At 37.6% G+C, this 15,002-nt stretch overlaps 1 protein-coding gene across 1 annotated transcript in view; it reads right to left on the bottom strand.

Moving 5' to 3' along the window:
• Positions 1-9,950: 9,950 nt before the first annotated feature.
• Positions 9,951-15,002, bottom strand: part of ccdc136a (coiled-coil domain containing 136a) — a 29,965-nt gene continuing 24,913 nt past the window's right edge. Inside the window, exons 9-10 of the mRNA XM_081355963.1 lie at positions 10,794-10,861; positions 9,951-10,400 (exon numbers count right to left, since the gene is read on the bottom strand). The gene's annotated coding sequence lies outside the window, so the exon portion shown is untranslated. The remainder of the gene's footprint in view (positions 10,401-10,793; positions 10,862-15,002) is intronic.

Genomic DNA, 15,002 nt, shown 5'->3' with positions numbered 1-15,002 from the left:
GGGGGCTTAAATGCACCCAGGGCCCCTGGGATTACGTCATGCTGTAAACTGGAGTATGACGAGCTAGTTTTCTAATTCTGAAGGATATCTATCATAGATCAGATTGGTGGAAATGAATGAGACAGTCTGTGATTGGCCAGTTGAGACACACTTATTTCTGGACTATCGGAGTAAGTGGGCGGGTGGAAGTCCTCTCATTTGTAAACTGTGCGCTCACCAGCCCTGTATGACAAAGTCACAGCAAAAATAGAGAGTGACGGCACAACACTTTACATTATGCTTGTCACATAGGCTGTCGTTTTAACAAATTATTAGTGAATGAAGAACTATATGTAGGCTAATTACAAACAGCTTCTCCTACTGTAAATAAGTATATAGGCTACTGCGCTCAAAAATGTTAATGGAACAAGGGAATGAACAATTTAGTTAAGGCTATGTGATTCGTATTCATAAAATAAAAATAAAAATATATTATAGTTTAAGATTTATACAAAATGTTTTATTTAGCTCTATAGTTTTTTACAAATTAAAATTTCTTAACTGATAATATCAATAACGTGAAAGGATTATTCAAGTCAATTTAATGGAATTTTACTATTAATTGGCTAAAACTTTTTTGAATAGGCTTAATAAATTATATTTATATTTATATTATAATTAATAGTTATAATTAATTAATAATTATATTATATTATATTATATTATATTATATTATATTATATTATATTATATTATATTATATTATATTATATTATATTATATTATATTTGTCACAGTTCACTCAGTTTGGCTCTGTTTTCCTGTTTGCACTATTTCCAGCGAGTTTGTTGTCATGGTGTCCTGATTTGAGTCTTCATCACTGTCAGCTTTGCACCTGTATTTAAGTTCCCTTGTGTCTGTTCATTGTTGTCGAGTCTTGTCAACGCTTGGATGTGTGTTACGCTACTCTCTTACATTAGTTTACACCTACAAAACTTTTTACTGTGCATGTGAAATTGGCATGTTTTCTGAAATTTCAAGACGAAGTTGTATTTCTATAAATTAAATACACTTATAACAAGATCAGTCAGAAATCTTGTTCATTCATTGTCAGTTGTCTTAAAAAAAAAAAGATCAACCCAATACTTAAATGTTAAGTGCTTTTTATAAGGACATTGGGATCCCTCTGCACAAGCCTTTAAACTGTGACTGGTATCAGTTGTCACCTGACGGAAAATGCTTTCAAATTTTAATCCAGTCAGAGCATGGCATGTGCTCTAGCACTTTACTGTGGTTTGGTAATGTGACAGCAGTTGATATTGGTCTGTTTAGGGAGTAAATGAGTGCCAGGTGTTCAAAGTAAAACATCATGTAGCCTAAAACATCACATAGTCTCAAGGGAATCAATTATGTTTTATTAGAAAAAAAAGCAAAAAAAAGCAAACATGAAACCGATTGTGAATCACAGGTTTGTTACTTCATCTTGAAATGTTCTAAGAAGGTCAATGTTCTTGTTCATTTATAGTCTCTGATTGTATATGTCTTGAATTGCAATAGTGTTGTGTTCACCAATGTGTATTTTTGGGCTGTCCCCTCTGTGTAGAGCAATGACCAGACAAAGTGACTCAGCATGGTAGATTTAGATAAACACTTCTGACTTACTGACACATCAGTGACACACCAAATGATTAAACCTGCATTTCACATGTCCATTAAAATCTGTTTTGTAACCCAAAATTCCAGTGACAATAAAATATTATCTTGTAAGAGACAATAAAATAATAAGACCGGGGTTTCTTTTTCAGACAAAATTTGGTCAGCACATTGACTGATTTTCTTATTAATGTTGATACACAAAAGACCTGTTAGAACAAACAAACAGTTATACTTTTAAAAATTGTATTGAAGACATTGAGTGATTGTTGATATAGGCTGGACAAAGTAAGTGCACTATTGAGTAACTCCTTTAGTAGCAGTTGTACTGTGAATTGATAGCACAGCCCTTTTTACCACAACATCTCAACTGGCCTCAGGTAAACACATTTTCTTCTTTTTCAGCCATTCTTTCGTTGTTGATTGCTTGTTTGCTTTGGATCATTGTCATGTTGCATCACACAGCCTCTCTAAAGCTTGAAGTAATGGACTGCTGTCTTGGCATTTACCTGTAAAATGTGTTTATACACTTTTGAGTTCATTGTTCTTTCAGTGATTGTGAAGCGTCAGACCCTGAGGTAGCAAAGCAGCTCTAAACGCTGATGCCCCTTCCGCCATGTTTAACAGTTGGGATGAGGCTTTGGTGTTGGTGTACAGTGTTATTTTTTCTCAACTGTGCACAAAACATTTTCCCAGTTGATTTGTGGGACATCAGGTGGTCTTGGCCAAACATATGAGAAATGCTAGACAGCAACAGTTTCCATATGTGTTCTCCTTTCAGTGTTTTTCTGATAGTGGAAAAATGAACAACGAATTCTGCAGTTTGATTTTTTTCTGTTTGTAGTCTTTTGCTGTTATCTTTGTGTTCTTTCTCGCCTCTTTTAGGATTACACATTGTGTTCTTAGAGTGATCTTTGGAGGATGACTGCTTACTTTGTCCAGTGTGCCAGTCAGATTGTGTCAGTCTATAATTGTTACTTAGATGAAGACCAGACTACATTTTATAAGCAACCAATGTAGAAATGTAGATATTTTTAAAGGGTTCACAAACACAGATTATTGCCAATGTAGTTTAAAGATGGATCATAACTCTTCCTTGTTGAGGAAAAAAAAACACTTCCCAACAATTGCTGGTCTCAGCTGGTTTCAGATGGTCTTCCAGCTTGATGAGACTCCACAGTTTGTCTTCTTATGCCTGCGTCTGACCTAATGTTCCAGCAGAAATGTAAAAGAAGAGCCAGAGTCAACATACCTGCCAGCATGAATTCTTGGCTTGAATTTAATGACAATTTATGACACTGAATTCCAAGCATATAAATAAATATCAGTGTAGTGAAGTGTGTAGTGGCATCGAGGAAGTCTCATATTTCTTTTGAACCTTATGAATGTGATACCTCACTTTCTAACAATTCTAGTGTTATTTTTCAGAAGATCCTAAAAGAACATCTAAAATAAAAAAAAAATCAGTATCATACAAATATATAACACAATACACAAATGAGGTGTTTAGAAAGTCTTCTAGAAGTTTGTTTTAAAAGTTGTTACTAGAGATCTCTATTTGCCGTTGGACAATCCTGACTGTAAAACAATTCATGTAATGTTACTGTTAATTTTATCCAAAAAATTAATTAGTTAATTTAAAACTAAAAGTTAATTTAGTGTTTATTCTTGAATGTGAAGCAATGATATTAACACTAATACTATAAGTTATGTTGCACCCCTTCATTTAAAAAAAATTCAAGAGAAAATCCCTGCACTGTGTTACTGTAAGGGATTATCTGGGTTTGTTTCTGTTTTGGGTGCAGGGTTTGTCACGTGTTTTAGCTCTGTGTCCTCCTGGGCTGTATTTAACTCCACTTTTAGACATACACTTGCAAACTTCCCTAAGAACTTCCCCTTGGGGAAATCCCTACCACCAGAGGGACAGAGTCTACCCAACATGTACACTTCAGGTAGAACCATAGACCACAATGCAACATGATTGTGACATCACAACTGGTGGCACTTAATTTACCCTCACCCCACAAAACTATAGTGTATGATACTGGAGTTATTTTGACATTAAGTTACCTTAAGATGACTGTTATGGTTTGTTGTATTGTTGTAATTTTCATTTGTGTATTTTTTTATATTTTCTCCAACATCCCAAGCATACATACAGACCTATAGAATGGTGCGTAAAACCAATTCATAAGAAAAAAAAAACTGTAAATAATAAATCAGCTCCATTGCGGATTCCTTGTGATCAAGGGTTAAGGGCATTTTATTTAACGTAAGCAATGACGTACTTCCGAGTGAACGAGACAGAAGAAAGGGAATAAAAAAGGGGGAAGGGCATGAAAAGCACAGCTCTGGTTTTCAGTTTGTTTCCATTGTTTTTCATTGTTTGATTAATTCATGCATCTGTTAATCATTAAGTTGATTAGTTTGTCTGGTCATATAAACCCTGTGTTTCTTTCAAATCATTGTCTGTCCTCGTCGATGTGTGATGGTTGTTCTGTTCCAGTTAATTTGTGTTCAAATTTTGTTCAAGTATTTTGTTTTGAATTTCTTTGTTATTAAACGTTAAACTGCTGCAATTAGATCCTCCACTCCTTGTTATTTGCAACCAATGCTGATAGTTACAATTCTGCTTTGAAAATATGTATACTATGAAAAGCACTACACAAATAAATGTATTATTATTTGATGATTATTTAGGATTATTCTCATGCATGGTCATATAAACATATATGGTCTGTCTAAAATACTCTGATTGGCTTGTGTATTAAAATGATGGTAACACTTTAGTATATGGTCCAATTCTCACTATTAACTAGTTACTTATTAGCATGCATATTACTTGGAAATTTGCTGTTTATTACTTATAAAGCACATATTACTGCATGATCATATTCTACATCCCTTAATCCTACCTCAAACCTAAACTTATCAACTACCTTACTAACTATTAACAAGCAGTAATTAGGAGTTTACTGAGGCAAAAGTTGTAGTTAATTGTTAGTTAATAGTGAGAATTAGACCCTTAACTAAAGTGTGACCAAAATTATATATATACCCAGCCAACATTTATATGTGGGCCCATATGGGTATGAAATGGGCTGAAAAATGGGCTCCATGTAGGCCCCATTGTCTGCGGGTTACATAATGGCCCCATGTTAATTGCCCAGATGAATTTCATGTAGGATTGCACTTGGTACTAGGTGGGACCTAAGTGGGCAACATGCACAAGACCCATCTCGGTCCCAGCTTTAATACATACATACACACACACACACACACACACACACACACACACATACACACATACTGTTACCAACAGAAGGAGACAACACAGGTAATTCAACAAGCTGTAAAAATTATTTGCAGGTTTGGAGCAATGAAGAAGCAAGCTTGGATTTATGATCAATATGAGACAGTCAGAGAGATTGCAGACACTTACATTAGCATGACATTGATTGTGCTTTCCTGTTTTGCAGAGAGAGATGAGAGTATGAAGCGCTGGGTGAAGGAGACAGATGACGGATGGCAGAAGAAGGCTGACTGAAGATGGGCAAAACGGGTCAATGGGTATCAGGTAGGTAGTCAGGTGAGTTGAAGCGTAAGTAGCAACAACGAGACCAGACTGACAGTGTGGAGAGTGATGGTTTAAGAAGGGTGAGGTAATGAGCTGGTGCAGGTGCATTGCGTTAGAATTCGGGTGATTGGGCTCGGATTAGTCTAGCATAGCCAGACCTCAGACTGATGGCAGAATCACAGTTTGTTTTGTGCCGTGTCATATTTAGGGGCGTGACATATAATGTCGATGTCCCTACAATAATAGACCGGCGTGCATCTAATAAATTATTCATTCAAGAACCTTGTGCAAGTTTACTGCATCAATGGAGCCGCGAACTTCACATACTTTTGAAAATACAGCGTTTAGTTGATTGTTGATCATTGTCACAATTGTAAACACAAAGGCTTTCTTCTTCCACGAGGGGTTTTGGCGTAATGACATTTGTTTCCAGGCAGACCGATAAAGAATGCGACAGTCACGTCTCCCGGACATCCTGTAGATTTCAACCAATCAGATCGCGACTTCGAAACTCCTGAAGTGTTTCCAGAAAAGTGTGCCATATGCATCAGACGTTCAGCCAACAGTCTGTGGGCATGATGCCTGAGGCTGAGACTAGGATCGAATGGGTGGAGCTGGGTGATCAGGACTGCGTTCAGCCCCGACAAAAAGTTGCAAAACGTTTTTTAAATGGAAACGGTGGTAGGTTGAACACCCTGTTCTGATGACGCAAGAGTTGAAACTATATGGCAGCTGAGAAGGCCATTCTTTGTGTTCTTTTTGAAAAAATGTCAGAGCCTGATGATATCGGTATAAATACGTGTATAATGCTGCAAAATACGCATGATGTTACAGTCTCTGCCCTTGCCGTCCAGAATAAAAGAGATTAGAACATCCCAATCGAGTGAAGGGATTTGTGGAAACTGTGGATCCTAATTATTGTGATCCAAAATTTGTCTCGCATTTCAGGATGAAAAGACAAACATTTCAGGAGAATGATGATCCACTTCTTACCTTCAAGACTGTGTTATGATCTATGTTACCTTATTATTTTTATTGTGAGTATTAGGCTTATCATTATTGCTGATCACTCTTGATATGCTATATTTTTACTATAAAACTCTTACGACAAACATGTCTTCTAATATCTTCCATTGTTGTGTATACCTAGCTTCTGCGGACACATTTGTAAATGACTTTATTTGGACCCATTGCGCGAGCTGTCTCTTTAATACCGCGTGGTTTATATACATGTTGCTGCTGATTGGGCTGACATTTTTGACACACCCACCAAACAAAAAGCATACCCCGTTGCACACCGTTTCCAGGAAACATCGTTCAACCCGGAAACAGAAGCAAAACCTTGTGCGGTTTGAGCTTGAATGTACACCAGGTTTGGAGGTTGTGATGGCTGGTGGGGAGGATTCCTGTGACACATACATACATACGTTTATATTATAATAATATTTTTGTTTTATGCTTTTCCCAGAGCTTAGAAATCATAAAATATGAACATTTACATTAAAAAAATATCCAAACACAGAGCAAAATACAAATGATTGAAATTACAAACCATTTTTATTGTGTGAAAATGATTTATATAATCTTTTTCACAGATTACTATACTGTCCCTTGTTGAGGCATAATACCACAATCAACAATTCTGTGCAACAAGTGCAAAAATATGATTACATTTAGGATACAAAATGAAAGTAGCCTTAACAGTTGATCTTTTTTTCTTGAAGTTTGTGATGTTTCAGAAGAAAAAAAAATCAGATGTTACATTTTATATTATTTATATAAAAATCACAGGAGAATTGGACATTGATAGTGTACAAATGAAATGTGTAATTATGAAGAGTGTGTTTAAAGAGAGTTTATTTTTTTAAAGTGTCCACAGCACAACAAGTGCCCATATTTGTAGAAACACATAAATATTTTGGAAGGATGGAACAATATTTGTTTGTCTTCATCAAATGTATGGATAAAGTGGAATTCAGTTAATTGTTAATTTAACACCACATTAATCACCATTAAACCTGATGGTTCGTCTACTGTATATTACTATTCAAAGTCTACAAATATTCTAAATATTTTACATATTTAAATACAACTGTTTTGGTACCACTGTGACAACTGAATACTACTAATACTACTATTAATAATGATCATAATAATAAAAATAATAATAAGTCTATTTGTTGCTAGGCTTTGATAATCTCAGCTGACTTTTGGCTGACTCACCCAAGAACATCTCGGCTACTATTGTAACCTTCGTTCCCTGAGGGAGGGAACGAGACGTACTAGGGGGTCGCACTTGTGAGTCCCAAACACCTCTGATACTTTGCAAAAAGGCCAATGAGAATTGGTGAGGGGAATTTGGATGCCACGCCCCTGGACATACGGATATAAAAGGGAGACGGCATGCATCACTCATTCAGGTTTATGCTGAGGAGTTGTGGCAAGAGGGACTCCACATCTCGTTCCCTCCATCAGTGAACAAAGGATACAATAGTAACCGAGATGTTCCCTATCTGTCAGTCACTTCGACGTGGTGCAGATGACTGACACTATGGGTCCCTCGGGGAAATCGCTACAACACCTGAACCGTATTCTAGTGATGCGCGGATCGCGGTTATTAATCCTGTATTTATGACATTAAGAAAATTTAAATTTGTTTTAAATAAATGTTCATTTAAAAGCAGCATTCCTCAGTGTATTTAACCATTAGAGATGCTCATCAGCTCTCTAGCGTCGCCGAGTCCACTGTTGAAGGTCTTACATCCCGTGTAACATGAATAATTGTAATTTGACCATCGGGTGCGGGTCGGGTGTGGATATCTAAATCAGAGAAAATTTTTGGTGTTGGTGGGTGGCGAGTGGATGAGTTGTTTTTGGCTGCGGATTCGGGTGACATTGCAGCTGATCCGCGCATCTCTACCGTGTTACGAGGTTTTGGTGGTGCTGATGCAGGTGACAAGTGTACTTGCAACATTATAACCTACGCAACACCCCACGCAAGCTGTGTAGTCCTTCGTAACACAGGGACTCTCACAGCTGTGCATAGCAACCACACACCCCACCTGTGGAACATCCCGTACACCCTGAACCCAGAAACCAATCATCCAGCCGTGGCAGTCTAGAAAAGCATGGCTGCCAACTCTGCATCAGACTCACACTGAGCTTCTGCACCTGAGGGTGGAAGTCCAGCCGAGTCCTATCGATATTTGTACCTCGTCCAGAGCCCTGAATGAGAAATCAGGTGTGCCATGTGACACACCGTCAAATTTATCCAGGAGCAACAATGGTTGCAATGCTGCAACCTTGTTCATCGCAGAAGGACCTGGACAAGCAACTGAGGAAACTCTCTCTCTAACCAGAAAAGAGAGTCACGATGGCAACGCTGCCATGGTCATGTTCTCGCAATGAGGACATGAGCCATCCACGAAAGCGGTCTCAGCGTGTTTTCACAAAGACACGCGACACAAAGATTGTGGCTGTCCGAAGACCAGAGATATCGACAGCAACCAGAACCACACAAGCGGAAAGGCATCTTTAAAAAAACACTCTACATCTGTGCTTGCTCTTTTAGAGAAAACTGATCTTTCAGGCTTGCTGAAGCGCAAAGGGGAACTCTGTACTTTTGGACCATGAGAAAGACCACTGCAATGCGCCGTCACACCAGCAATTTACTTCCTTTCCATCGGATAGATGGATTGAGCTTGTGTATAGATGACACTCACTCGGCTCCCCAGCACAAACCTGAATGAGTGATACATGCCATCTCACTTTTATATCCGTATGTCCAGTGGAGTGGCAAACAAATTCCATTTGCCAATTCTCATTGGCCTTTTCTCAAAGTATCAGAGGTGTTTGGGGCTCACAGGTGCGACCCCCAGTGTCAGTCATTGACACCACATCAAAGTGTTCAAATAAATGTTATATAAATTATATTGTATCTTTATATAATCAAGGGTTTAAACAATCAAGGTCATTGATAGGAAAAGCAAATAATATGTGAACTTTCTTGATAATAAGGCTTTGATAAAGAGTTCCAAACAGGTCAGGTCAGATTTGACAAAATTGTATAACCTGCTAAATAATGTCATTCTATTTCAACATGATGAAGAGACATTTCAGATGACTTAAGAAAAGATTTGTTAAGGTTTAATTGACTGGATCAGGTCACAGTTATGACCCTTTATGGCCATCCGTAGAACACTATAGAACACTACTGAATTTGGTGCATGTGTCAATCATCCAAAGAATGTAATGAAGGTACATTTTCAGCAGGTGTTTGAGGAAACAACCCAACCTTAGTTTCCTTTAAATCCTGTAGCCTGACATATCTTTACTAAAGTGGTTTCTGTAAGCTGTTGAACTATTTACATTTACATCAGTGAACTTGGGAGTTTATGAACTAAATGCAGTTAAATGATGTGCGTTTGTTTGTTGACTAATGATGTTCAGTTCACAATTAAGGGGGAATTTTGTTGTAATAACACATTCTTCTTATCAATGTACAAATCTAAATACAATAAGTTATGACACTATAGTGTTGCCTCATGCAGTAACATGCATAAAAATATAAAAAGAACAGATTGTAGCAGTTATTGCAAACCAATTGCATTGTGTAAAATTTCATAAAATAATATATAAGGTATAAAATAACTATTTTTATAATTAAGAATTATTTAATACTTATTATAACAGTATAATTAAGTAATTTTAAAAGTAATTATTTGATTTTACTTTGTTCATACATTTTTCACAAACTTAAAATTTTATTTCCAGTTTGGACCTCCTTAACAGTGCTTGTTTTGGCCTGTTACAATTAATATATTTCTTGCACTTCATCTCGTATTAGGAAGAATGTATCAATGTAGTCTTATCATGATATTCAATATATTTAAGCCTACAACACAACACAATCAGTAGCTATGGTGAATAAATCAAAAACACATTAAAACTTACTTGCTAACTAATATAAAGCACATGTGAAATATTATAGGAAAAATTGTAGTAGAGAATATAACAGAGGTAAGCGGTCGCTGCTTTTGAATTCTACCAAGAGCAGTCATGTGCGATTCAGAACAGGCTGAAAAAAAGTGATCTGTAGTGGGAACTTTTTGTCTTGGTTATTATTGCGAAAAGACAAAAGGACACAGAAAAAACAGAGCTCCAGATGTTATTGTAGAAGCTGTGATGAGTGCTGATCATATTGATGTTTGTGGTTGTCATCAGGGGAGAACATATGTAGGTAAGAAAAAAGTAATTGACATGTTAATAATCTGGCACACAATAAATCACATTTCTCATTAAACAGTCTGACTATTATTTTAAAGTATTTCCTGTTTTCAAAGCAAGAATATTTGTTATAATAAACAAAATAAATATATATATATATATATATATATATATATATATATATATATATATATATATATATATATATATATATATATATATATATATATATAACAATATGAAAAGTCTAATTTACTCAAGTCATTAGAAAGCATAAAATTAGTTTTTACAAAACATAGCATAAAAAACACCATTAAGACCAACATATAAATAACAATTAATCTATGTTTAATGTTACCTTTTGTTCTTTATATGATATAGTTCAGACTGCCAGCAACAAATCAAGGGTTTATATGAGCATCATTCCTAGAAAGGAAAAGAGAAACTGGGTGATTATGACATGATAGATATCTTGGAAAGAAATTTCATGGACATTGAGAACAAAAGTAATGGCTAAATGAATAGTGCACTATTTTTAATATTGAATATGGACTAGATTGTAATATTATATCATACACATGTATTTATTTATTTGTTTTTTAATTTGTCTATTTTTATAATACAGATTGAGTGATCATTAGTCTCCAGGTAAGCTCAAACACACGTGTATCTCACTGTGTAGAAAATATATCTGGGATTCAATATTTATGATATTGCTCTATTTCTAGGTCAGTAATAAAATTTTCTTGCACTGAAAAACTCAAGATGTGGTCCCAGTTTATATTATCTGTCTTTAACTACTATGTACTTACATTAAAAACTGTAGTACTCTGCCCTGCATGCCATGGCCCTCCTGCAAGTATACCAGGCCAAGGCACTCAAAGAGCTGCATGAGGGTAGTTCTGACCCTGTCAAGTTTGGACTCAAGGGCAGGACGGCGGCTCCACTGAAACTATTTCAGAGGCTCCTGGGTAATATGGCATCCGCAGCCGCAGTAATGCCGCTCGGATTGCTTCACATGAGGCCACTTCAGCACTGGCTTCACGGCCGAGATCCGAGATGGGCGTGGCAACACGGCTCGCACCGGGTACAATCACCCTGGCCTGTTGCCAAACCTTCAGCCCTTAGTCAGACCCTTAATTTCTTCGGGCAGGAGTTCCCCTAGAACTGTCTCTGCTGTTGTCTCAACAGATACCTCCACCACCAGCTGCTGAGCCACGTACAACGGGCATACAGCCTCTGCGTTTGGACAGGACCCCGACTGCATTGACGCATCAACTGCCTTAAAGGGTTAGTTCACCCAAAAATGAAAATTATGTCATTATGACTCACCCTCATGTCGTTCCAAGCCCATAAGACCTCCGTTCATCTTCGGAACAGTTTAAGATATTTTAGATTTTGTTCGAGAGCTTTCTGTTCCTCCATTGAAAGTCAATGGACATGTCACTGTTCACGTCCAGAAAGGCAATACAGACATCATCAAAGTAGTCCATGTGACATCAGTGGCTCAATCTTAAGTTTATCAAGCGACGGGAATACTTTTTGTGCGCAAAAAGTAAACAAAAATAACGACTTTATGCCACTATTCATTTCCTTCTCTCTGTGCCTCGAGTGAGTTCGCGTAGTGTAATAGCGCAGCGCGTCTGTGTTGTACGTCACACGCATCACACATGATCAGTGTCGGCCAATAGTGAGCCTACGTGTGACGTACAACACAGAGCGCTGCGCTATTACACTACGCGAACTCACGTGAGGCACAGAGAGAAGGAAATTAATAGTGGCATAAAGTCATTATTTGTGTTTACTTTTTGCGCACAAAAAGTATGCTCGTCGCTTGATAAACTTAAGATTGAGCCACTGATGTCACATGGACTACATTGATGATGTCTGTATTCATTCGATTCACATGACGTCACTGTAGCTTTGCGCCGCCATCTTTGCGACCGCGGCGGTCTCAGTAATGCCTGCAATATGTTGTGCAGTTGGCTGCAACAACAGCCGAAAAAGGAACCCTGAACTGTTATTTTATTATATACCTAAAGAAGAGAGAATCATTTATTTAAAAGACTTGAAGTCTCATGTTGGTTTGTGGTTAATTATATTTCCATTATACTCTCAGTGGCCAACATTAGACAGATATCGACAGATAATGTTTTGTCTTCATTTTATTGTTGGATCTGTTTAAATGCACTTTATCATGGTAAGTTAGTAAGATTTGGGGTTGTTTTGAATATAACTGTCTGTCTGTTAGTTAATACCTACCTAAATCTAATAAATATTTTTCTTAAGTTCATAAAGATATTGTCTTCGTCACATGCGCTTTAGATGTTATTTTGTGTAAGTAACGTTAGCTCTGCAGACGATGCATAATCTCAGCCTTGTAATGCATATTAAAGGACTAGTTCTTCCAAAAATGATAATTCTGCCGTCATTTACTCACCTTCATGTGCAAATCCTTAAGTTTACTTTCCGTGGAAGACAAAGGGACATTTTTGTATATGTAATGGAGACTCTTCTTGTCGATGTAATGAAAGTGAATGAGTAACATTAGCCTACTGGGGGCTGTCACGCAAAAAAAAAAAAAGACAAAAAAACATCACAAAAGTATCATAAAAGTGATCTAATACGACTCGTCCGTTATATTAATATCGTTATTTATTCATATGATAGCTTTATGTGACGAACAAACTGCAATTTAAGTCGGAGCTTACCTCTTGATAGCTTTTAATCGCAGCCGAATCATTCAAAAAGATTCGACTCGAAAGATTCTTTCATTTCGATATTTGTGTGTATTAAACCTTCTCTCTGTAATTGAACATCTGTTTTTTCGGACAGATATGGCAGTCTTTTATGATATTCGGCTGATGTTTCTGGCTGTGCTGATGGACGGATTAGATAGATTCATTCATGCCAGCCGAACAGCTGCAGATTCATAGATTCATTCATGACATCGCCTCGACTCTCATGAACGCGCGTCATGAAGCTCTATGACTTAAGTATTTCTATATCATGAAAGGCCAATTGGGGCAAGCCTGGGGCAGATAATAATGGACTAAAGAAAACTGGGGGTAAAAAATAAGGATCGGAGCCTAAAATAGAAATTTTCTCCAGGTATCTCTGTCTCTCTCTCTCATTCAAATGGGCAGTTTGGGCGGCCATACCGGGCGAGTCGGTCGCAAATATGGCGGCGTTCTATTTGTAGTGACGTAGGTGGCATCTATGAATTGCCTTTCTGGACGTGAACAGTGACATGTCCATTGACTTTCAATGGAGGAACAGAAAGCTCTCGAACAAAATCTAAAATATCTTAAACTGTGTTCCGAAGATGAACGGAGGTCTTACGGGCTTGGAACGACATGAGGGTGAGTCATTAATGACATAATTTTCATTTTTGGGTGAACTAACCCTTTAAGTTGCTAGCAGTACGGCTTGCTCTGGGCCGCTTCAAAGCAAGCACGTACTGGTCTGTACAGACAGCACTGCGACCGCTACGTACATCAATCACAAAGGAGGTCTACACTCCCGTCACATGTCGCAACTCACCAACCATCTCTTTCTTTGGAGTCAGAAACATCTGAGGTCACTTTCATGCTGTTCATATTCCAGGCATGCTCAGTCGTGCAGCCAACGAGCTCTTGTGACAGCCTATGCTTCCGGGAGAATGGAGACTCTATCCCCAGGCAGTCCAGCTAATCTGGAGACGCTTTGGAGCCGCACAGGTACACCTGTTTGCCACTCCGTACTCGTCCCACTGCCACTGGTCCTCTCTGACCAAGGGGATCTTAGGGATGGATTTGCAGGCCCACGCAAGTATGCGTTTCCCCCAGTGAGCCTACTTGCACAGACATTGTGCATTGTGCACACCGTGGTACAACGAGCACACTCAGACCCTTAAGAGAGCAGCCAGAAAAATGGAGCGCAACTGGAAGAAAACAAAATTAGAGGTATTTCGCATTTCATGGAAAGAGAGCTCGATTGCTTACAGAGGCCTTAAAAGCTGCTAGATCTGCTTATTTTTCAAACCTATTAGAAGAAAATAAACATAATCCTAGGTATTTATTTGAAACGGTGGCTAAACTAACGAAAAAGAAAGCTTCAAGCCCAGAATTTTCCAAGCAACACAGCAGTAATGACTTTATGAACTTCTTCACTTATAAGATTGATAATATCAGGGAGAAAATTATAACTATGCAACCGTCTACTACAGTATCGCATCAGGCAGTGCATTGTAGTCTCCCGGAGGAAAAATGTTATTCTTTCGTTGCTATAAGAGAGGAAGAATTTACTAAACTCGTTAAATCATCTACGTAAATCTACAACATGTATGTTAGACCCTATACCGACTAAGCTACTGAAAGAAATACTTCCAGAGGTCATAGATCCTCTTCTTAATATCATTAATTCATCTTTGTCTCTAGGATACATACCAAAAACCTTTAAGCTGGCTATGATTAAACCGCTTGTTAAAAAAACGCAACTTGATCCTACAGAATTAGTCAATTACAGGCCGATCTCGAATCTAGCTTATCTGTCAAAGATACTAGAAAAAGCAGTGTCTTCACAACTG

Source organism: Scardinius erythrophthalmus (genome assembly GCF_964197995.2).
Source record: "Scardinius erythrophthalmus genome assembly, chromosome: 24".
NCBI lineage: Eukaryota > Metazoa > Chordata > Actinopteri > Cypriniformes > Leuciscidae > Scardinius > Scardinius erythrophthalmus.
Note: the sequence above shows the minus strand (reverse complement) of the source record. Positions and strands in the feature narration are given on the sequence as shown.